The sequence below is a fragment of the Gallinula chloropus genome (genome assembly GCF_964237585.1).
Source record: "Gallinula chloropus genome assembly, chromosome: 27".
In the NCBI taxonomy this organism is placed as follows: Eukaryota; Metazoa; Chordata; class Aves; order Gruiformes; family Rallidae; genus Gallinula; species Gallinula chloropus.
In genome coordinates this window covers 6,816,418-6,840,730 of record NC_140112.1, presented here as the reverse complement: position 1 = coordinate 6,840,730, position 24,313 = coordinate 6,816,418, and the positions used below count along the sequence as shown (strand labels likewise).

Below are 24,313 nucleotides of genomic sequence, written 5' to 3'. Positions count from 1 at the left end.
CCACTCGCCCCCCCATCGCTGACCCCTGCAAGGTATGGTAAAGAGATGAAGGGATGGGATGTCAAACGCCAGCTGGTTTTAGCTGCGTACAATTTACTCCGAAGAAATAAACGTACGACGCCGCGAGCTGCCGTGAACATGCTGCTGGCCCCGGCATGGCGCTGGGGCAAAGCAAGCACAACCCGTCCCTTCAGAAAACACCCTGTTTTCGGCTTTCTCCCAGCCTGACGAAGACATAAACCCCCAAGAAATCAGGGCATTTTTCAGCGAATCCCAAAATATTTCACTCTGGGACACCAGGAACGGCACGGTTGAAGTTTCAGAGAGGGGTACACAGAGCACATGGAGCCTGTGCCGCACGTTTCACCATGGAAATCTCCAAGTTCATGCGTTTCCACAAAGCACCTCAGCTCCCAGGAAACCAGTGCTGCCCAGCAGGTTGAACCCACACAGCAGAGAGTTTTCCACCAGGTCAAGGAAACCCGAAGGTACCGCGGAGCCGGGACGCAGTGAAACAGAGAGCGCAGCGGCACTCTGGAAAACATCAGCTGGAAAATTCTGCCTGTTTCCCAGATGCCTCCGTGAAGCCTCTCCTCCCACCATACCCTCGGATGCCCTTGAAAGACCAAGCTGGGTCCTTCCCAAGATGGGTCCAGCCCTGCGTGAGCCCCTGGCAACAGCGTTTTGCATTTCATTCCATGCAGTTACAGGCTTCCCCCTCGCAAGGCAACGACGAAACACATTGACTCCACGGGTGGGTTTTATCCCCGTCAACTATCCCAGCCCATCACCCCATTACACCCGGGGCACGAAGGCAGAACTGTCTGAAGGTCGCAGCCTGTGCACGCTGCAGCAATCCTGGGAACATTGCTGTAGGATGCTGGCAGCATCAGGGCAGTCACCCTAAGCTCCGTTCAATCCTGAGCCACCACAGAGATCTGGGGGAAATCACAGGGCACCAGGAGAGCTGCTTGCACACCGAAGAGCTGGGTGCTAAGTACATCCCTAGCCCCCCCATCTTAAATGCTATTTAAGTGAAGGCAGATGGGTTCGGGGAGGGAGTCCCGAGGAGATACGGGGCTTGGCTTCAAAGAGACAAAGAGTCTTTGCTCAGTTGGGTCAGATTAGCTGTGAACCTGAGGATTCGCTTTCTGGAAGAAACTCCTGGATCCAAAGGAAAAGTAACCACCGCATCCAGCATCAGCTCCAGTCAGCAGCCACCCCAGGACCACATCCAGCCCTGCACAGAGCGCATCAGGGCACGGGATGCCCCACCAGCACCCAGTGTCTCTCACACCTTCCCAACTCACACTTTGCTTCACAGAAAAGCAGAGGGGACAGTTCTATCTCCTCCACACCAGCGCCATCCAAACTGTTCCCTCACCCACCACCGGCCAGCGAGTTTGAAACCGGAGTGGCATAAAGAAAGAGGGACAGGGAAAGAAACACCATTTCTTCCTTTTTCTTCTCTTTTTTCCCCCTCCACCCCCCCCCGCCCAAAAAGACAGAAAGACAAACCTCGAACAACATAATTGCTGAAATGTGGCGTGTAATAATAGCTATTCAGAAGCTGATCATTCATATTAAACAGGGTGAAGCAAGCTTCTCATTTGCATGTTTGAGATTATATGCATTTCAAAAGTCATTTCCGCAGGGTATATGACTGACATTAATTCCCATGTGAAGCTGCCGGCTCCATCCCGCCGTCCCGGTGCTACCGAACCCGTGCAGGGTGACACACCGGTGGCTGCTGGAGAGTTCAAGGTTAACAGGGATTACTGGTTTTGTTGGAAGTGGGGGTGCTGGAGTGAGAGCAGCTTCCCAAGAAGGGATGGGGAAAGGACTGCCTATGGATGCTGCGGTAGGAGCAGAGCAAACTGGATGAAAGAAAACACCTTTCACCATCAAAAATCGTGCTTGCTCCTCTTCCCCCACAACGTCTAACAAGAACCTGCAGAAATATTAAGTTATTACTGATCCTTTTTTCATTTTTCCCCCTGAAATCCAAGGCCTGCTCCAGGTTTCGACCAGGAGAGCAGCTCTGTGGGGAAAGCTGGGCTCTGCCTGCGCCCCGGCAGTCACACAGCATCACTACGGTCAGGATTCAAAAAGGGATTTGATTGTTATTATACAGAGAACAAGAATATCCAGAGTTACAACAGGAAGTATTAAAAAAAAAGAAAAAAAAAGAAAAAAAAAAGGTTTTGGAAAGAATATAAAACTTTCCTGGCTTCGGGGCATAAATTGAAGCTTAACTATTGGGAATTAGGAGGAAATCTCTGTTCGTGGAGGAGCTGTAACTGCGGGTTTGCTCTGCCGGGCCCCCGTCCCTGCCAGAGGCAGGATGCTGGAGCAGATGAACCGGTGCTGGGGTCCAGCTGGGTGATTCCCGCAGCCTTGGGACACCAGGCCAGTTGGGTTCCCTCTCCAAGTCTAGTAAAACTCAAACTTCCCGTTTGCAAACCCTACTGGGATGCTGGTGTGTCTGGTGTTCCCAACGCTGCAAGGGAAGTCATAAAAGAAAGTAATAATAATACTGAAAATATTTCCATTCAAATAAAAGTTTTACAAAACCTTTAAGAAAGGAGAAAGAAAGAGAGAAGGAAAAAAAAACCCCAACCCCAAGCCAGCGTCTGCAATGTTATAAAGTCGATTTAAATTAGGAATGAGTGCCTTTCCAGCCGGGGCTGATCTGGGGAGGCTGAAGCCGCATCGGGAAGAGCAAAACCCAGCTGCACACCCGGCTGTGAGCATGGCAGCACATGTGCATCCCTGCGCAGGGCCGGGAGGGCTCTGCAGCATCCCAGCTCCGGCTTTTCATCTATTTTAGTTCAAACGCATCCAATATTTTAGGGATTCTCGATATGCTGGTATCCAGAGGATCTAATAGGGATCAGACCTTCCCGCAGGCATAAAGGCAGGGATCCTGTCCAGACTGTCATCCCCAGAAGATACAACACCCAGATAAAGTAAAAAAGGATGGTTTTACTTAAAAGGGGAGGGGAGGAGACCCCTCTAATGGCAACGAGCAACAGAAGCTGCACAAATGGATTGCTAATTACCATTTCAGACTCCAAATCACTTCACTGAATAAGCACTCTGCCTTTTTTTTTTTTTTTCCCCTTTTTACTTAACCCCCCCCCAAACACACACACCTTCCGCAGGACAAAGACAAGGAAACGGAGCAAAGAATCCCCCTGCCTTTTGCAGTACCATATGGCAATGAGCGTGTATTAATTACCGTTGCTTTTAATTAACAATTGCTTCATCTGAGCAGTAACATTTCCTTGACATCCCCTGACTTGCCACTAACCTGTAAAGTGCACATGCCATGCCAAGTCATCAATTCATTTTTATTGACATCCACCCCCCCAAACAGGCACGATACCAGAGTTTTCCAATTAACACCTCCACACTCTCTAATTAGCGCAATTAACGGATTGATGGATGCCCAGAGCTTCCCTGCAAGGGAGGGTTTGGATTAGCTGGCAGGGCGGTTGGACACAGCTCCTGCTGCACATGTGTGTGCCCTACACACGCATGTGCCACAGTCCCTGGGGTCCTGCGAGAAGGACCACTCATGTACCACTGAGCCCAGCATCACCACGGAGCCCAGCATCACCATGGAACTGTTCTGAGTCGCAGAAGAAAGAGGAGTGAGGATGTACAAGGAGGTGAGTAAGCCGGCAGACTCGAAGTACGGATTCACCCCACAGTCTTTGGGAGCAAGAACAGGAGACAGAGCATTCACAGAGCTGTTTCTCCCCAAAAGCTCCAGATGAGTTTTGGGGCATCCCAACCCAACTGGTATCAATTCTCCACTTGCTTGATCTCCACAGACATCAAAACTAAACAGCACTGCCCCACAGCACGGCCTCTCCCACAGCCAGCCTCTTCTGTGGGTACCAGCAGATGATGGAGGAGCACAGACCGAGCAAATGCCTCCAAAAAAGCTGTCAGAAGTCCTGCGGGATGGTCCTCTGCACAGTTGGGAGAAGAAAACTGCAGGAAGCTGGCTCCCAAGCACTGGATCTGCTCTGAGCTATGGAAAGTTGAGCAACCTGCGTGTCCGGATCCGGCACTTCGAGGCTTTAGGAAGCGGCTCACTAATCTTAAAAGGCTTTGGCTTGAAGAGAAGCAGCAACCAGGATTGCTCGGAGAGTGGCTTTTTACCCTTTAATTAACACATAAACACATGGAAATGTGGAAAGGGGATTAAAATAAAAGTCTGGGGGAGCTGAAACGAATCTAGAGCATTACTGTAAATTAGAAGAGATTTAAGAAACCAAGGACTGGCTAAGCCCGGGCACCGCTTTAATGGGATCTCACCTCTGGGCACTTTCATCTCCCACTTTCATCTTGCTCCCAGCAACTTCTCATGAAAGAACCAACCTCCAGGCACTTGCCCTCACGGGCGGGCAGACCTTTACCCCCTGTGGCTCTCCTCACCCACCCACCCCAGCCCTGTGCCAGCCACAAAGCCTCAGCACCCCGGCCATGCTCACAGACGCCGGTGACTACCAGCGACCGGAGCATTCGCTGCTACGCAGAAATCAAGCAGGAACAGCCACAGGGAGGGTTTTCTCCTACAAAATGACGGGTCCATCTCACATGAAGACCAGAAGCACACCAGTAGAAGGCCCTGGGACCATGTCGGGCAGCAGGATGTGGCATTACTCCTGCTCAGGTCCCACCAAGCCCACCTGCCACTCCCAAACACATCTCCCTCAGACCATGCTTCGCTCAGAGCTCACACACAGCAGCAAGAACACCCCAACGGACTCCCCAGCTCCACCAGAGATCCTCCACATGGTGCCCAACCCCAGCAAGCCATCCCACATGGGGCATCCCCGGAGACACCGACAGCTGGCTGGCACATCTCCCATTCCCTGCTGAGTTTCCAGGAAAATAAAATCCCTTCCAGCGTGGACACAGGGCTGGCCGGACACAGGACGGGCTGGTGCCGGTCGGCTGCCAAGGCCGGTGCTGGGCACATGGCAGGTGCTGGGGTGCTGCTCCATCCTGTGAGCATCATTCCTGAGCATCCTTCTCGAGCATCCTTCCCCAGCATCCTTCCCTTGCCGTGCTCTTGAAAAGATGAATAAAAAAAAAAAGGGGAAAAAAAAAAAAAAAGAGGGAAAAAAAAAAAAGAGGCCCCACTCCATCTCATTAAGAAAGTAAACACAAGAGCCGTCTAAGTGTCTAATTAAGCTTCTAATTAGTCCCTGCTTGTTACTAATGCAAATTAGATTACGCCGCTTAACTACAGCATGTCCACAACACCCTTGTTAATTGCGGCCTTTTGAAATTAAATTACTCCCTAATTAGCATATCAAAGCCATTGATTCGGAGCCAGGAAAGATGAGGGCAGGAGGAAGCCGAACGCCAAGTTTTGTTAATCAGGGACCTCTAATTAAATAGTGACGTGGCACACGGGGGCTCCTGCCTCGATGCGGCCGCATGTGCGGGCCCAGGGGGGACCCCGAACAGGGCAGCACCCTCAGTGGGTGCCAGCTGGGTGGGTGCTAGGGGTCTGCACCTGGCATGGGCCACTAATGCTGTGTCAGAGCATCCCTGCAGGTTTGGGGCACGGGTCCAGCATCCATGCCCCAGCTGCAGTGAGCAAGTGTGGGGGGCAAAGTCTGCACTCCTGGAAGCCCCCCGGGGAGCTCTGGCTGCCATGGAATCCAGCAAGGAGGGAGGTTAAAGCTGACCCCAATTTCTCATCCCTCCCCACCAAAACTTCTTCCACCCAATGTGCTCCAATGGGAATTTCAAGGAAAACCACCCTGAAGTGTAGGCACATCCTGGCAGCCACCTGCACCCACCCCCAGCCTCCCGCAGAGCACCCCCAAAATCCTGGTAACCCCCACGGGAGCAGAGGAGACACCTAAGCAGGGCTAGGAACACGGAACAGCATCTCTCACTTGCAGGACCCCAAATCTAGCTTGGAACACAAACCTCATGCTGTAATGGGATGGATGGCACAGGGTCAGATGGACACACGGATGCCTGTTCCCAAGGCCCTGGCACCAAACCAACCCCTGCCCAGGAACCTGACCTAGCCCATCTGTCCCCCATCAGCTGTGGGGAGCCTGCCAAGAAGATACCCCCACCTACATCCCCCACCAAGAAGATACCCCCCCACTACATCCCCCATCCCAGCACAACGTGGGCATCCATGGTGCAGATCCATTCTGTGGAGAAAACAAAAGCACCCCCCAGCCACACTCACTTGAGTTATCACCCCCAAAACCTCCAGACCCAAAATTCACAGGTGACATAAATAAACAAGGCACCAGGGAAGCAGCTGGATCTAAAAGTCACCAGGTAGATTTTTACTCCACGGAGAGTAAAAAAGTTAAGTGAACACCTATTTTTAAAAGTTATTGAAATAACTTCCTGAATGACCCAGTTCTTTACATTTTATAACTTTTCCTCTTTCTTTTGGGTTCTTTTTTTTTTTTTTTTTTTTTTGAAGAGGTGGGAATGAAAAAAAATAATAAAGGGATGAAGATTGGAAAAGTTTAATAGAGGGAGAAAAAGTCTATTAAAAAAAAAAAAATAACCAAGGCAGGCAGCTCGTCTCAGGGGGGGAAAGAGTTGAAATATTAAAGAAAGGCAAATCGCTTCTCCGGCTGCCGAGACAGAGGAGGAGAATAAAACAGCTTTAAGAGAACGAGCTGGGCGCTTTTAATTGAAAAGAGGGAGATTCAAATGAAATATCCAATATCCCCCGTTAAAGAAAGGAAGAAAGATGGACCCTGGCCGCTTTGCTATGCCAAGAAATTGCTAAAGCCCCAACTTTTCTTTCCTTTCTTTTCCTCCTGTCTCGGAAGTTATAGGAAAGAGGGATGGGAGAAAGGAAAAGGGGAGGAGGGAAAGGTCTTTTATACAAGAGGAACTCAAGGGAATGGGGGAGGAGGGTGGGAAGAGAGACTAAGTTTTATTCATTTATGAGATGAGTAAAATAATATATATATATTTAAAAAAAAAGGCAGAGTTTTATAATGTCACAGTGTTTGGAAGCAGCAGAAGGGAGATGGGGGGGGAAAGCAACTAAGAACAGAAGGGCCAGCTCCAACCACCCGCCGTACAAGCCTCTCTCCCAACGAGATTCAATTAATTGATAACAAGAGGCATCAAATTAATTTTTCAAGGATGTTAGATTTTGATGAAGGAAAAAATCTCTCTGATTTTAATCGGGGCGGCGTTTAAAAGGCATAAATGAATATCCCTTTCTAATCATCTGAGGCGCTGAGGAAGCACCAAGCGGTTAACGTGAAAATTCAAATCGTTTAATTAGGGGGGGGCTGAGGTGGGGGAAGGGGACCTGGGTTTTTTCTTTTTTTAAAGAGCCTTATGAAGAAATTATTATTTTTTTAAAATGATTTCTTTCAAGCATCTTTGCTCTCTCCCCATCCCCCCCCCACCCCGGCCCCGAAATGCACACGCACTTGTAAAAACATATCTCAGAGGTTTTCCTTTTGAATAGAGACCATTCCCCATCACAATCTAATTAACAAAAAATGATAATGAATAGGATGGGGAAAAAAAAAATCACAGGGAACAAATACTCCAAACTCCCAGGAAAAAAAAAAAACACCAGGAGGAGGAAGACGGAGCCGATTTCCCAACACAACTCGCTGCACTTCCACATGGGATGAGGTTTTTAGGATACAGGGGGCCAGTATGGACACCTCCCTCCCCCAAAATCCTATTAAAATCCTATTAAAATAATTAAAGGCACCTTCCATCGCTGGTGTGATCCGGGTTGTATCCGCAGCTGAAGCCAAGCCTGAAGGCAGGGACCAGCACGGCGGCACGGGCTGCGCCACACGTATACGCACACGCTTGTGCACATGTATTTCACACATGCACACCCCAGTGCCCAGCCCACAGCTCCAGCAAGGCTCTGGGCATCACTCTGCAGCCAAGCACCAGCAGCCAGATCAGTCCCCACCATTTGCCAGGACGCATCCAACCTTGCACCAGCACTCTACGGGTGCTCCTCCAGTATCTCCCTCTAAATCCCGACCCAGGTTTAAGTCTGTACCCACGTGCCCGGCTCACACAGTTGTATTTCTACCCCACCAGCATCACACACAGGAGGGATACGTACCCACGGCTCACCCAGCCTTCCCGCTGCAGCACCCCACCAGTGGCAGAGCCCTGAGCCCACCCGGGACACATGCAACACGCGCTGCACACACCTTGCACACGCAACACACACAGAATCACCTCCGTCCCTTCGGCACGCAGACAGCTTGAATACAGTCCCACGCTCCGGGGGGTCCCTATCCAGGCACCTGCCTGCTGGAGCCTGGGGCACCTGAGGAAGAGGAGAGCTCTTCCTCCTGGATAGAGCCGCAAAGGGCATCGCCCTACACGAGCTGAGGAAGAGGAGGGCTATGAGGCGGACTTGCCCAGGAGAAAGGCGCTTACTGCCCCACGGCACCAGCAGCTCCAGGAATGGGAAAGGCAGCAGCAGGGCAGAGGAAGGCTTCCAGTGAGGGGGTGTTTGTGGGAAGTTCTTAAATAAAAGCCAAGCTGCAGGAGCCCCCTCGCTCCCCTGACTCTTCGGGGCAAGGGCAGAGCCAGGGAGGAAGAAAATACCCCCAAGTAGATGAGGGACAAACCAGATGAGGAGCAATGGCAGGGCCATCGGTGATGCCGCTGGGACACAAGCTCCCCCAGTCAGACCCTGTGCAGAATTTTCCAGCTGAGTTTGTGTCAAGTCAGACTGATGTTGCTAAAAGTCTCTTCTGGCCTTCAAATAGTCCAGAGTTGGGGGGGGCGGGGGGGGGGGGGGGGGAAGTCACAGTGCCTACTGAACAGGAGGGAAGAACTCTGATGCTACAAGTTTTCCTAGGCTCCATCGCGTTAAAGCAAGAATTAATCCAGAAAACACTCTATTTAACGTACTTCCTGCTGCACATTGATGCTTTCCACTGCAAATCCCATTTCTATGCAGGAAGTTGCCTGGTTTCCATCCAGAAATTATGCTGCTCACGAGGAACGAGAAGAAAAAAGGCGGGGGGGGGAGAACTATCCTTGGGCATTTTCAAACTCCTGGTCTGAAGTCCGTTTTCTCGCATCCAAATCAGAGGCAAGCACAACCCGAGGCTGGGATGCATCCCACCACCCAAGCCAGTGCCAGGGGTTTCAACCACCCTCCCAATTTTATTTCTGCCCCACTCAGCTCCATCTCACAGGGACCCAATGTCTCCTGCTTTGCCAGGGTGCTCAGCACCTTCATCAGCAGCCTCTGAGCGAACCGCAGCCCTGAAGATGAACACGGCTCCCGACATGCCCGACACCTCTGCTCAGAGCAGTGACTGGAAGAACACCAACAATGTCTCTCCTGGTTTCTTAAAAGCTGGGAAGCAGCTCAGCAAAGGGGCCTGCATGTCCCACAGTTCTGCACCGGGCACGGTGACGGGCAGCTGCGAGGCCACACCACTCACGCAGGAGATTGGGAAGGGTGTGTTTAACATTTTGGGTGCTCAGGAGGAGAGCACGGTTCAGTAGAGAGGCACGGAGCATCCCTCCAGCCGGAGGAAGCGTTTCCCAAGAGCCAAGAGGTTGCCAGGGTTCCCCGTGTTCCTTCCCCGTGTCACCTGGATGAGCCACGTGCAGCCATCGTGTCCTCTTCCCAGGGACAGCATCCCTCTGCAGCATCCTTTGCTGGGCATCCAGGGCAAGCCTCAAGCTGCAGAGGCAGCAAGAGCTTCTTCCCCCCCCCCGCCCATTTCCAGCAGGATAGCAGCACATCCCCGATCCAAGCATCCCTCCGTACCGCTGCCAGGCTGGCAACACGGGAAGGCGATGTGGTCCCACAGCGTCACTCTGGTGTCACCCATGATGGCATTCCCGGGTTATGCTGACCCACACAGCCCCCAAGACATGTCCACCCCAAAAAGCTCAGCCCTTACCAGGCCACATGTCAGGACACAGCACCTTCCTGAATGTGGGAGCACACCCCTGCTTTACGGAGTGGGACCGAGCTATGGAAGGATGAAGTGAAATGGGGCAGAAGGGATCTGCCCCTCCAGAATCCCTGCTCATCCCAGACAGTGGGTGATGCTCCCTCTAGAAAACAGCAGATTCCTGAGTGAGCCCAGCTTCGGGGTGCAAAGATGCCTGAGAGATGTTCCAGGCGATGTTCCAGTGACGGTGCTACAGTGGCCAAAGAAGCCACTGGCTCCTTCCTGCTGGCCTGTAACAGACAGCACCCTGCAAATTGGGGGGTTCCTAATTACTACTGTTACCATGCTGTTAGATACGCCCTCACTGCAAAGCACTCCTGAAAAACTGAGGGGTTTTCTCCCCCCTCCACCCCTCTTAAAAACAATGCTCCTTCTTCAAAATATCAGCTCGTGACTCACCGGTTGCAAGTTGCAACACCCTATACCTCACCCAGGGCCCACAGCCCCAGTGAGCACCCATGGGTGCTGGGCAGCAAGGGGTTCCCAGTACCCTGCCAGCTCCTGCCGTGCCTCCCTGCCTGGGGAGGACCCCCTGACAGGAGCCACAAGGCACCCCCAGCAGCAGCTCAGGCATCACAAGATGCTTTCTTTAGTGGTAAACCCAGAACCCCCCAGCACAGGGTGCGCACAGGCTCTTTCAGGGGGTCGCAGGCAAAGGGTGCCCACCTTGGGCTGGGTGCATGCAGTAGAAGCTTCCCCACTGCAGCCACACTACGGCTCAGGCTCCCCACCGGCACCGCTCCTCCGCAATCAGGTCACATCATCTTCCCGCATCTCCTGCTGAGGCAGGGTCACAGACAGCCCTCTCTATCCCCCCCTCAAAGCGCATCCCCTGGGAGGCTGCAGGACATGGTGCCATCCGTCACCAGCTGCCCCAGGCAGGGCACAAAGAGGGGACATCCCCCTTTCTACCCGGACCAGAAACCATCCCCTCGGGGCGAAGGAAGGCAGCACACCAGGATGTGGCACCAGCCAAGACATGAAGCAGATGCAGTTGGGTCACCAACTCCCCAAGGAACATGTCCCACCTCACTGCCCAGCCAAGAAGCCCCTGGTACCTGCCCGTGCCGGCAGTCCCAGTCCCACATCCCCAGCCAGCCCGGACACAGACAATGGCTTCTGCCTGCTGCCAAGAATTTTAAGACACTGGTTATTATTTTACGCCTCCAGATAAACCCCAGCATCTCCCCACGTATCCCCAGCCCCAGGGCGATCTCTGAAGCATTTGTATCCACACCAGCGAGGGCAAACAGAAGTCTCCGCTGTGGACACAAAGGACCTATCCTGCAAGGAAAGGAGATGTCCATCCCCTCCGAGGGCAGGGGTCTGTCCCTCTGTTCTCCCAGACAGACAGGCACAGCCACCATCTCTTCCTGAAACAACCCAAATCTGCAGCTGGAAATTCAGCAGGGTTGATGCTGCGCAGTGCCAGCATCCACCGCTCCACTGATGGCACCAACCCTCCCCAAAGCTAGCATCAAGCCCCAAACAAACCCCTCACCCATGCAACTTCACCTCCTTGCACATCTAAACAGACTGGCCTTTTCACCAGGGAGTATTTTAAAACCACCAGCTTTACAACCCAGGGTGAAATTGCTCCAACACTGAAGCTGCTCAGCTTTTGCCCAGGCGATGCTGGTGTCGGCACTGGTGTGGTACCGGTGTGGTGCAGGAACAAGGCAGCTTTTGATGCATGGACAGGGCTGCTCCAACAGTCCCGAAGTCTGACCCAGATTTGGAACCACGGCTCCACTTTCCAGGGAAAACGACATTTGTTCAGGGCTCGAGCCCGCCAGCATGAAGGGAAAGACTTCAAGGGGTTCTGAAATCCCTGCCCTAAAAGCAGCCTCTGACTAGGTATAAGTAAAAGGAGAAGTGTGAATAACCCCAGTAGAGCCGTGCAGATGCCGGACTTGCTTGCCACATCTGGAGGGTCCTGAGCATCCCTCAGGGCAGGCAGAGCCCAGCCCTGGGATGGGTGCTGTTAAAAGGAACTGGGCTGGTCCCCACAGCACCCACCACCACTGCCAGGGCAATGGGGGACCCAGGGAAACTCCCAGCCCAACTTCAGCACAAACCTTCAGCCTGTCCCTACAGCAAGCAAGGGATGAAATGAACCTTGTCTCACACCTTGGGAGCAGAGCTTGGGCAGAAATCCCATGCTGGAGGTTTCTCCACCATGCTCCCCCCTCCCCAGGGCAGATTTTTACCTGTCTTCCCTCTGGAGCGCATTGACCTGGCATCTTCCCTCCCAAAAACACACAACCAACTCCAAATCTGGGGAGATCTTCTGGGGGCTGGCACTTATGGAGCTGGCACTTGCTCACCCACCCGGTATGCAGCAGCAATGCCCCACAGTTTGCAGCCCCCATATCCCTGCCCTGGCCAGGAACCCTGCGAAGAAGGGTAAGAATATGAGGAGGACCATATCCAAGCCCCCCTTGCAGCTGGTGCACATCGGGGACCTTTTCTCTCCCCCCTTACCAGCCCCCACACACCCTCCTGAGCAAACCCAGGGCTCCATCAGCCAGGTGTCACACAAAACCATCACCCCAACACCCCCTTTGATGTCATGCAGGATTTTTGCAGGCACTGGACAAGCAAGTGCCTGATCCTGACCCCTTCCCAAGAGACGACTGTGCCCAGCTCCGAGACAGAGGGGACCCTGCACCCAAACTCCCACCATATTCCCCCCTCTCCCCGAGCACTGTGCTCAGCAAGTGCTTTTGGTGATGTTACCCCCTTTATCGGGGTCTGCTGCAGAAACCAGCCTGGCTCTGACTCCAGCCAGCCTTGCACAGGAGCAGGATGCGGCCCCGTGCATCCCAGCCTGCCCGCTCCTCTCCCTTCCCTGCTTCTCACCTTGTACCTATGTGGAGGAGCCAACCCCATACCTCCCCACAAGCAGCATGCTACAAACCCACCAGCCCCAGTGCTGGGGGGAGGTGTCAGAGGGATGGGAACAGGACCCACCGGGGAGGGTGCAGGAAGAAGGAACTCTGGACCACGGGTGCCCAGAGCCTGAGACAAATCAGGAGCGATGGGATGCACAGCAGCACCCTGCTCCTCCTCCCCCAGCCCCAGATTTACCCCCACCCCAGGGGACAAACACCCCTTTTGTTTTCCAATAAGAAATCACATCAATTTTGAGGGTTTAATTTATTACCAGTGAACGTGTGCGCCAGGCGGAGCGGTCACAGCCTGGCCTCCCAAAACCCCCCTCCCAGCACAGCCAGAGCCGAGCACGGCGGTAGGAGATGGGGAGGGGGGAGACCCTCCCCTGCCCACAAAACAAACCACATCCCGCCACGACCCTGCTGCAGAGAGGCAGAATCAAAGCAGCGTCGCTGGGGAGTGGGAAGGGAAAGGATGGTATAAATACTTTGGAAACAACCCTGGAGAAGGGTAAAGCTGGAGGCGGCACGTTGTAAAAGCACAGCTTCACCCCCGCCCAAATCCGCCTCGGTAACATAAGGGGGGTTTGCAGTTCAACCTGGCACAGCACATTTTTTAATTCACATTTCCTGCCACAGAAGTTACAGGACACTTGAGCCCCACCTTTATTTTCTCTCCTCCTTTCCTTTTTTAATAGGGCAAATGATGCTGGGTTTGTATTCCAGACCCCAGATACCCCACACTCCTGCTCTGGGGAATTTCCTTCCCACAGGCAGGTCTGATCGCATCCAGGGATCGACCAGGGGACTTTGGACTCTGGAGGAAGGAACCAGCCTGCTGGTGACAGCCACCCCCCTTCCGAAACCCTTTTGGTAGCACGAAGCATCTCACTACCTCCTCCTGCCCCTGGGAGCTGGGACAGGGATGTGGGGCCACACGACGCTCAGGAATGCTAACCCCTTGCTGGGTGCATGGAGTTCCCTTGGGAGAAACAGGGAGATGGCCAAGAAAAAGAACTGTCAGTTATTAAAGGGCAATTTGGGTCTGTTCAGCGTACCGAGATCCTGTGCTGCTTTCACACTGCGCTCAGGAGCGATGAGTTTTGGGGTGCACTTCTCCATCTGGAGCAGCCTGGTACCAGGCAGCACTGTGCCATGGCACCTACCAGGACACAGCCCCACAAGTGGCACCCAGAGGGGACACACCACCATAGGGGAAACCCCAGGCCAAGGGAGAGGGCTTTTCCCTCCCCAGTATAAGGTCTCTGCCCACCATCCCTGCCAAAAAGTCAGTCCAGTTCAGCCAAAGCCTCCCAACACTCAGCAAGAAGCCTCTCCATCTCTGCCAGGTATTTCCTGCCAACACCCCTGTGACCACCCTGAGTCCCAAACATCCCCAAAACCTTTTGCCAGCACTGCTGGGGTGGCACATTCCCCCACCCTGGGAAGCAGCCAGACATCCCTCATTGTCCCAGCCAGGCACTTCCAATCCCTGGGAGCCCAGGGGTGATGCTATCAAGCAAACCAGAAATCGAGCCTCACATCCCCTTGGGGTCTGGGGACAGTCCTGCAGCCAGGAGCATCCTTCAAGCAGCACCGAGGACCTCATGGCCAAAGCGGGATTGCCCATGCCACAAACTCCATCCCACAGCAGCCATCCCAAAAGACGCGTTGTGATCCTGGCACGTGATGCATGGCACCCAAGAGAGCTGCCCCCCACCTCCCCAGGCCAAGGAGCACCCGCAGAAAGTCACTGGGCAAACACATTCCCAATAACAGGCAGGCAACTTGCAGGCAGAAAACCAAAGCCATAGGGTCACCAGAAGCCACGTATTTCACATCAAGTGACCCACCTCGAGTCTTCCTCTGCTGTGGTTCTCTTCTAAAGCTGAAGACATCTCCTACCAAGCCCACGACAGCTTCTCCTAGGTAGGTCCCTGTCCAGATCTTGCTACAGGCAAGCAGATAAAGGACAGTCCCCAGCTCACAGGTTCATAACAAGCAGGCAGAAAGCAAGCCCCTCACCTAAAAATCTACTGTCTGTAGAATAAACAGAGACTTGGAGGAAGCAACGGAACAGCTGGAGAGTTCGGGGATCAGGGCTCCGACAGCTCCTGGCCCCTGACATGACTCCGCAGTGGGATGCTCAGCTCGCCCCGACGAAGTGCACGGGAAACGCTCGCTGCCCCTTACACCTTCATCAGCCTCAGCACAGTTAAACCCCGCTCTAAGCACAGCTCTGCCGGCAACCCAGGAGCGCTGTGGTGAAATAAGTTGTTTCAATGCTGCCGCTCCGGCTGAGCTGCTCATCCCAGCTATCCCGGCTGCAGCCGCAGCCCTGCGTGTGCTCAGAGGGGAGCATCGATGCCCAAGCCAAAACCTCCGGGGATGGCATCTCCCTGAGCCATGGGAGCTGCCACAACAACCCACGGAGCATAGATCCAAGGGTCTTCCTCCTTCTCAGGGGAGATGTAGCTCCCCACCAGCCCCGTGGCCCAGCCAGGACCAGCCCGATGCTCCGCAGCCCCAGGGTGGTTTCCCAGCCAGCCTGTACCAGCTCCCCACTGACGCCAGACACACACACACAGGGTTTGCCAACGCGGCAGAATAAACAACTTCAAAACCCCCTCCAAACCAGGACCCCAAACAGATCTTTTCCATCCTCTACTACCTTAAAAAGGATTATTTTGTTTTGCTCCTTCCCATGGTTTTGAAAGCAATCCTCAAATAGAAGTAAAGTCTCACTGCGGCACCTTCCACTTCCAACAAACACCCAGGACCCCCCAGTAGAGCCAAGCCATCAGGGCCAGGAGAAATTTACCCCCCCAGTCACCCACTGCTCCCCAATTTTGCTAAGAAACAAGCATGATCTTCCTGCTCGTGGGACCCAGTGCCGGCATCACAGGAGGATGGTTTCTGCCAAAATCCTTTTTCCATCTGGCTGGGGCAGCAGAGCCAGGCAGGAAGCATCGCTGGGGGCCAGCGAACACCAACACCAGTTCACTTCACCCAAGCAGACTGCAAACACAAGTTGTTGGGATATTTTTCCCCTTTAAAATTAATAATAATAATTAAAATAAAAAGCAGAGTGGATTCCCCATGCAGAGCTCCTTTGCTTGGGTACCCAGATACCGTTACAGCCAGCCCCGTGCCCACCATCCACGCTGCCGGCACAAGGCATCATAATCCCTTAATGACTTCCCTCCACCTCCATCCCCAGATCCAATCTCTCCTCCAGCAGGATCTTTATATAAAAAAAAAACACCCCAAAAAAACCCCAAAGGTGGCAGACGGATGTTTTCCTCCACAGCATCACGTTACTGACCTCTGAAAGGAGCAGCTCTCCTCCTCCACTGCATCCGAAATCTCCCCTTTCCCCGATGCCGTTCCATTCGCAAACACATTTTTGTCACAGGCAGCCTGGTTACCAGCAACATGTTTTAGCACAGAGACTTGCCTACACGATTGCCAAAAGGGGTTTAAATTAGGAAGTTTTTAAACCCCCTCGAGCAGCATCTTCACTGTATTTTATACAACGTGTGTGTGTGTCGAGGGGGAATTAAGAAGTTTCTCAAACTGTGCCCAGCTCCATCCTAGTTCTGCAAAGTTATATTTGACTTTAAAAGGTGCAGCACAGCGAGCAGGGGGAGGGGGAAGGATGTGCACCACAATAAAATGGGTGCAGAGTTCTTCCCCATCACTTGGCAGAGCAGCGAGCTTTACCGGCCGCAGCCCCGGAGGGGTCACGAGCCGGACGGCAACTCGCCCCAAACCTAATGGCACAGCTCCTGGTTTTATTTTCAAGCAAGGAGCTACCCCTGCCTTCCTCTGAGGCACATCAGGGCTCCAGAACTGGCACACAGAGGATTTTTACATCCTACAACGATAGGTTTTTGCAAGTGTGTTTGCAGTTTTATTCCCTCCCTCTCCTGGTAACTCAGAACTCATCCTTCCGAGTGCATCCCTCCCGAAGCATTTGTCGTTCTCACCCCAGCCGGGTTTGTGTGTGCCCCCCCCCAACCCCGTGTAACCCCCACAGCCATGCCGGAGGAACTGGAAATCAAAGAGAACGGGACAGGAAATTTCCAGTTTCCACTTCCAGAAGCGGCAGGTGATGCCGAGGCAGCGGCGGGATCACGTCAGGAGTCCCGGCGCAGTGTGGAGTATAAACCCAGGATTGGCCCCAGTGAGGAGGTGGGACCCCCACCGCACACCCGGGGAGATGTCGGGGTGCAAACAGCAAGAAGCATCGCCACGGGACCTCCCCAAACCATCTGCCAGCTACAACCGGGGGCTCTCCAGTGCTTTGAAACCACGGCGGGGAGGGGGGTGAAGGAGAAAAACCAGGGCAGGGAGGGGAAAGAAGGATTAAAACTACTGTGGGGAGGGGGGCGGAGGAGAAAACCCACCCCAGCTCTCCCTTCCATCAAGAAGAGAATTTCCCCGGATACTTGAGGCTACCGAACACCGCTCCGCAGTGGGAAACCCGACGCAAAGAGCCATAAATGTGTATTACTTTTAAACAGCGAAAAGAAAAGCCGGGGACCCCCAGGCTCTCCCGCCTTTCTCCAGCTGGAAGAATGAGCCCCATCCCGGCTAGGGGCACGGCTCGCCCCCCACCTTGCTCCTACAAAGGCAAACCCAGCACCACAGCACCTCTTCTCCTCTGGCCTCGCTTTTCCCCCCCTCTTTTCCACCCAACCAACAAGAAAAGAGGAAAAAGGGGGGGGATGAAAAAGGAAAAAATAATAATAAAAGGAGAGAAAAACCCTGAAAGCCAGAGCCTTGCCACCTCCCCCTGCTCCCCCAGCACGACACAAACATCAGCAGCCTCAAAGCATCCCCCTCTCCGGCCGCAGAAAAGAAAAGCTCCCGGGCTCTCCGGGCAGGAACTTCACAACTGAGTGCACTCGCATTCCTGGCGGGTTATTAGGAGAGAAAAGGGCGAGGGCCCGCCGTGGATACTTCAGTGTCACTTGATTTTATACACTGCAGAGATTTATTTATTATTTTCTCCGAAGTGCACCCTGCTCTTCCCATCCCACAGCCAATGCTGGGCTTTCCCGTGGGGCAGGGAGGTGACTGGGGTGTTTACTGATATTTTTAATATGTTTTTTTTTCTTTTTTTTTTTGGGGTGGGGGAGAGCTGAGTATCAACCCCCTTCTTGCCTCCCCCATCTCCCCAGCAGGAATTTTAATCCATTTTATTTCATTTCCCTACGTTTGCTCAGCCTTCTAACCCCCCCTAGGCACACAAAATCCCAGCCCTCCCTTCGCTCAGGGAATGCTCCATCACACCCTCCATCCTTTACCCCTTTCCCAAGCAGGGAAGGGGGGTACCCGCCACTCCCCCCAACCCCACTGGGCAGAGGTTACAGGAAAGGGGGGGATTTTCCATGACTATCTCGTTCTCCTTCATCCTCCCACCCCCCCAATTGAGTCCAACTTCAAGGGGGACGGTTTCTGTGACCGCTTCGGCTTTTATCACAGCAGCGATGCTCAACCCAGGCTTGGAGCACAGTCACCCCCATCCACACACCAAACACCCCAGCAAAAGGAACTTGGGATGAAAGGAGGGGGTAAAGATGCTGTGGGGGGAATATAACCCCCCAACAAAACCCATGCAACTAAGAAATGAAGAATAAAATTAAACCAACCAACCAAACCCAGGAGGTCCTGCCCATTATCTGGAAGCAGAGGGAGCGGGAGGGCTGGGGAAGGCGCTTCCCCGCCTCGCCCCAGCACCACAAAGGGCAGAAGAAAGGCAGGAGCCACCCAGGGCTTCCCAGCCCGGACAAAAGCTCCCCAGCTCAGCACAGGAAATTTTGTTCCCTTCTTCTCCCCCCCCCCCGCCCAACTCCTCCTTCCCAGTTTAAGCGATTTGAAGGGGGTAGGAAAAAAACCCCACAAAACTCCTCAAAAAAACCCAACAAGAACAAGAAAAGAAGGGGCGAGAACGGGGTAAATTTACCAATTCTAATTATTTTCTCCATCCACCCACCCCGGGGTGGCTCATTAGATATTTTTTTTTTTATAGACAGTTGAGGGGAAATTAAGAGAAACAAATACATAACTAATAATAAATAAAATAAAAGAAATTAAGTTTGATTTCACAAGAGCCTAAGACTTTTGCTGTATTTAATGGAGAATAAGGGGGAAGGTGTGAAAAGGGAATGCGTCCACACAAACACCCCAGGACCAGGGTCACAGTGCCTGGGCAAGACACATGTTGGGTTGATTTAACTCAGCATCAGATGCCTGTTCCCTGGCACAACATGTTTTTTTCCTTGTGTAAATTTTTTTAACACACAAGAAGAAATTTGTCAAAGTAAATCCTACTTCTGGTTTGGGTTAAAAACCGCCCCGATCTTTTAATATAGAAACCAGTAACGATTTTTATTGTGTGCCCCACGGCTTTACAGCGCTCGTGGAAAAGCGAGGTCTTAATCTGATGCTGAACTGGGGCTGAGCAAAGGCAAAGCTCTGGGTACTGCGCTCTCCCGGCAAAGACCGATGGGGATGGAAGAGCTGCCCCCGATGCCAACGAGCGATCCCAGATAGGAATTCGGACACAAATTCCTTCAGGACTATATTAAGAGCAACAAAAAACCACCCCAAACACACCAACCAACCCCCCCCCCCCCCCGACCAAAGCCAAGCACCAAACCCAGCGCAATTTCTCAAGAGCGGGCGCTTCCCGACCAGCGCTCCCAGCACAGCGGAGTTTGCAGATGCCTGTTAATTATTCCTGCTTTCTCTTACACACATTTTTATTTGGATTTAAAAGCACACAGGATGGGGGGAGAGAGACAGCCAGCCCTTGGATTATTTTTATTTTAAAAGGGGAAAGGAGAACGAAAAAAAAAAAAAAGGAATCACTCCCAAATGAAAAAAGAAAAACCAATTACACTCCACTTGTTCTCTCCTATACACACCTTTGAAACGCGCCTGCCAACTCAAAACAGATTTCCTACCACCAAAAGAAATACTGGGAGCAATCTCCTGCTGGGGCAGCACTTTCTGAAGTGCCTTTTTTAGCGGGGTGGGGGGGTGGAGAACGGAGAAGAGACAGAGCCGCGTTTGTTTATCACCCTGAGCAGGGAGAATCGGGATCAGGGAAGAATAGAAATATCTGAACTTTGCAAGTGCTGGGGGTTTGGAGAGCATCTCGCAATGAAGGTGGATATTGGGGTGGAAACGGGATGGAAGAGGCTGATCCGGGGCTCCGAGCACCCCACTGCCAGCTTCGCCAAACCGTATTTGCCCAGGAATTTCTGAACTCCCAGAAGACAACAGCTCCATAATAAAAACTCTTTCCAAACACGTTATTATTGCTGATATTATTAGTAGCCGCTGCCGGCAGGGTCCCAGCCAGCCCACCGAGACCTCCCACAGGCAGCAGGCATCATATTGAGGTTATAAAGACCTGACCTCCTCCCCTCCAAAACCCTTGGAAAAGTCCCCCCAAACCCCAACCTCGCTCCCCTTCCAAACAAAGCCACACCAAACCCTCTCAAAACTTTACACCCAGGGTGAAACGCGGGCACGGGCGGAACGCGGGGCAAGGGGCTTCATACACTGCCGGCTGCCCTAAACCACCCCCCCTCCCTCTCTCCAGCATCCAAACCTGTGGGAATTTCTTGGGAATATCCTCCAGCTCCATCCGAAGCCGTGTGCTTGTCCTTCTCTCCCCTCACCTTGCAGTTTGGGTTATTATTTTAGGACACCGCGGAGGATTTCCCAGGGCGCTGCCGGAGCGATGGCCGGTCGCGGCTGCAGGTTGACGGGGGACGGAGGCGGCTGTTGCGGCGGCGGCTTCGCCCAACAATATTCAAAAACTTGGGGCTGAACTTAACTTATTCTTAACTTATTTATCTCAAAGGAGACGATCGCGCCCGCTGGGCCACTCCTCGGCACGGAGCGGAGGGGCTAGGGCTGAGTTAAAACGCAACGGGCAAGGGGAGAAACGGGGGAAAAAAAAACCCTACCCAAGCCCCCCAAGCAGCCGGGATTAAAATAAAGCTGCTGGGAGAAAAGAAAGATGGGGGGGGGGGGAATGGGAAGCACCAACAAAAGGAGCCCCGGAGCGGCTGGCGGGGCAGGGGTTGCTGTGCTCCCCTCCCCGGCTAAACGCGCCCGGAGCGAAGCCCTTCTCCTGGGGGTCCGGGACCCCAAAGCGCCGGGGAAGAGGCAGGTCTGGAGCCGGCACCGGCAGCGCGGCTCTCCCCGCGGCAGCGCAAGTTTCCCGGTGCTTGAACCCCCCTTTCCCGAGGGAGCCGCTGTCGTGTGTGTGTGTCCCCTCCGCCGGCCGGGGAAACGCCTCGGCGCGGGGAGGGGGGAGGAAGGACGGGACGGTTGGGGTGGGGGGAGGGTGTGTAGAGGCGGCGGAGACCCCCGCGCCCACCCGCCGCCGGGGCTGCCCCGGGAGCGCCGAACCGGGGGCGCAGCGGGGACCCCGCGACGCGCCGGGACCCGCCTCCTTCCCCCCCACCCCCAACCCAGGCGCGCACCGAGCCCCGGTTCGCCCCCCCCCCCTCTAACCCCCAACCCTCAGGGACCCCGCAGCACCCCCCTACGCTGGCTCACCGAGCCCCCGGCCCCGCTCCCTTTGTCCGGACGCCGCAACAAACTTCCGAGCGCGCCGCGGCCGAGTACGGGGCGACGGACCCGCCGAGCTGCCGAGGCGGGGGAACGGACAGACGGACAGACAGACACACGCACAGACACACACGGCCGGCGGCCCCCCCACCCCACCCCCGCCCCACACCTGCCGGTGAGGACGGGAACAGGGCGGGTGGTCACATACACCCCCCCACACCCCCTCCGCCGACGGGGCGGGGGCAGCGCGCACCCCCGTGGGGACACCCGCGGGGGGACACGCACGGACTCTCCCGCCCGGCCCCGCTCCGCTTTCACCCACCTGGTCGCGCCGAGCGCCGGGATCCACGGCAGGCATGCGGCCGCGCCGCCTCTTTCCCCCCCCTCCCTCCCCCCCACCTATCCCCCCCACCCCCCACCCACCCCCCCAAAACTTCGACGGGGCGGCCGCGTCGGGGCTGAGAGCTTAGAAACGACTCGGCATGGCGGGGGGCTCCCGGGCACCGGCGGCGCCGCCGCCCCTGGCGCCCTGCTGCGGCTGCTGGGCGGCGCCGGGGCCGTGCGGAGCGCGGGCAGCCCGGGGCCGGGCCAGGGCCGTGCGCGCCGCGCTCAGGTCCGGCTCGGCGCGGCGGCGGCGCGGGCGCGGCAGCGCGGGGCGGGCGCCGGCCGCCCTACCATAGTTCCTCTAAAGCAGGTGCAGCCGCTTTCCCCGCCCGGCCCCCCCTCTCCTTCCTCGCCTCTTCCCCCTCCCCCGGCCGCCGGGGAGCGGGAGGGGGGCACACAGCCCCGCCTGCCTTTTTTTGGGGGGGAGGGGGGGGGGAAGAGGAGGTAGCTTCGCCTCCTGTACCCCCCCACCCCAGCGCGACATGCCCCAGTCTATCCCCCTACAGACACACACCACCACCACCACCCTCCTCCTCCGCGTTTTGCTCATTAACGCCTGCGCTAATTGGTTTCCGCTGCGTTTGGTCCCTGGGGCAAAGTGATGGCCTGGGGCTGGGAGGGGGGGGAAACTGAGGCACGGGGAGCTGGCGGCTGTCGAGTGCTGGGGGGGCGGGACAGGACATGCGCCTCCACCCAACGTGCCCTCGGCAGAGCCAGGATGAAGTCACAGCCCCATGTCACACCGATGGCAACAGTGTGATGCCGGGCTGGAGACCCCAGCACCCCCCAGCCCTGCGCTGCTACACCCTGACACGCTGTACCCAGACCCCTTGGGGGGACCAGAGCCCATCTCAGGATGCTGGACTCAAACCAGCACCCATATGCTAGACGCAAACACCAAGATAGAGGGCCCAAACCTTGTGGCAGATGCTGGACCTGAATCCTCACCCAGATGCAGGACCCAAAGCATCACCCAGGCACTGGGACCACCTCTGAGCAGGATGGGGAGACCCAGCCAGCAACCGAGGAGGGATTGATGCTCCAGCCGTGGTGGCTCGGAGCAGCAGCTTGGGAGGTGACGTTCCCACCTGTGCTGTTTGGGGACAGACAGCCCAAATCTCACGTGGCAGGAGCGAAATAAACTTTTTCACAGTGGCGGAGCCAAGACATTTCAGTGGCACCAAAGTGTCACCGCTCTACGTTCCCCTGCTTTTATTGCCAAAGCAGCTTTTTTTTGACATTTCCACTCTATGGAAAGATAAAATCAGTTTAAAAGGTGAAATTCAAAGGAAAAGTATTTCAACTCACCTGGATTCTTGGGGGTTTTTTTCCCTATAATTTAATTTTTTTTACAGGAAAACGCTTTTTAAAACATTTACTGACTCTTGAATGAAAACTGTATCTGGGAATTGTTGTGGAAAAGCTGGTTCCTCCCAGCTTCGAGCTCTGGTGGCCACAGGAAAGATCCCAGCAAACCCACCGGTCCCTCCTCTCAAAAAATGTTCCCTCAATGGGACAAACAGCACAAGGATGAGGGTAGGGCTGGCTGTGAGTGCTGGACTGGCTCCTAAGATGCGCCTAGCCTTAAACCCAGGTCTTAATCCAACCCTTTTGGAGGGATGGGATTTTCCAGAGGGCTCGGCTTGTTTTCCGGCAGCTCTGAGGCTCCCATGGGATGAGTGTTTGCTGCACACCCACTTCTGCAGAATCAGGTCCCAGTGGCAGGAGCTGACTTCTTGGAAGAGGTTCCCCAGGACCCATTTCTCAGCAGCGAGGTGCCCCCAGCTCAGGGCTGCAGGCATGGGGGGGGGGGCGACCTCTGCTTCCTGCTGGCACACCTCCCTCAGGGAAGGACAGCTTTCCTCTCTCCCTTGCAATGCAAAACCAGATGAAAAAAATCTCTCTAGCCGTTCCTCTCCGTGCTCCCTGGCTCTGGTGGTTTCTCCATTGCAGGCAGGGGATTTCCTGCAAGGGTCAGACCGGTGCAGGCAACCCCTGGGCTGGTGGGCAGCACGATGCTCTGCACCCTGCAAATACCAGCCTGGTATCCATCTGTGGCACAAGCCCTCCCAACCATCCTCCAGACTCCCCTGGCAGCCAAGGAGGATGTGTTGCGGGAAGGGGACTGGGGAACCCCTCGGATCTGTGGCTGGGATGGCCGAGCGGGGCTGGCTCTGCATCCCACAGCATCACCCATGGGACTTCCCTGGGGGGCTGGCCTGTCACCTCCTGGGACCCTGCAGCTACTGTTGTGAAAGCATTTTATTTTCATTGGGATTTTTGTCCTTTATTTATTCCAAAGGCTTTTAAAGAAGACCTTTGAATGGGGGGGGGGGGGGGGGGGGGGGATGCGCTCAACGCTTTAGTCAATCCTGTGCTCAGGATTTGGGCATAAGGGACCCCCCCAACCCATTTCAGGGCTGGGTACTACTCGGGAAGAGAAGCACC

The 24,313-nt window shown here is 54.7% G+C and overlaps 1 protein-coding gene across 1 annotated transcript in view; it reads right to left on the bottom strand.

Annotated features, from left to right (window-relative positions):
- The window catches only part of FOXP4 (forkhead box P4), a 59,993-nt gene extending 38,132 nt beyond the window's left edge, over positions 1-21,861 (bottom strand). Inside the window, exon 1 of the mRNA XM_084275793.1 lies at positions 21,804-21,861. The gene's annotated coding sequence lies outside the window, so the exon portion shown is untranslated. The remainder of the gene's footprint in view (positions 1-21,803) is intronic.
- Between the last annotated feature and the right edge of the window lie 2,452 nt (positions 21,862-24,313).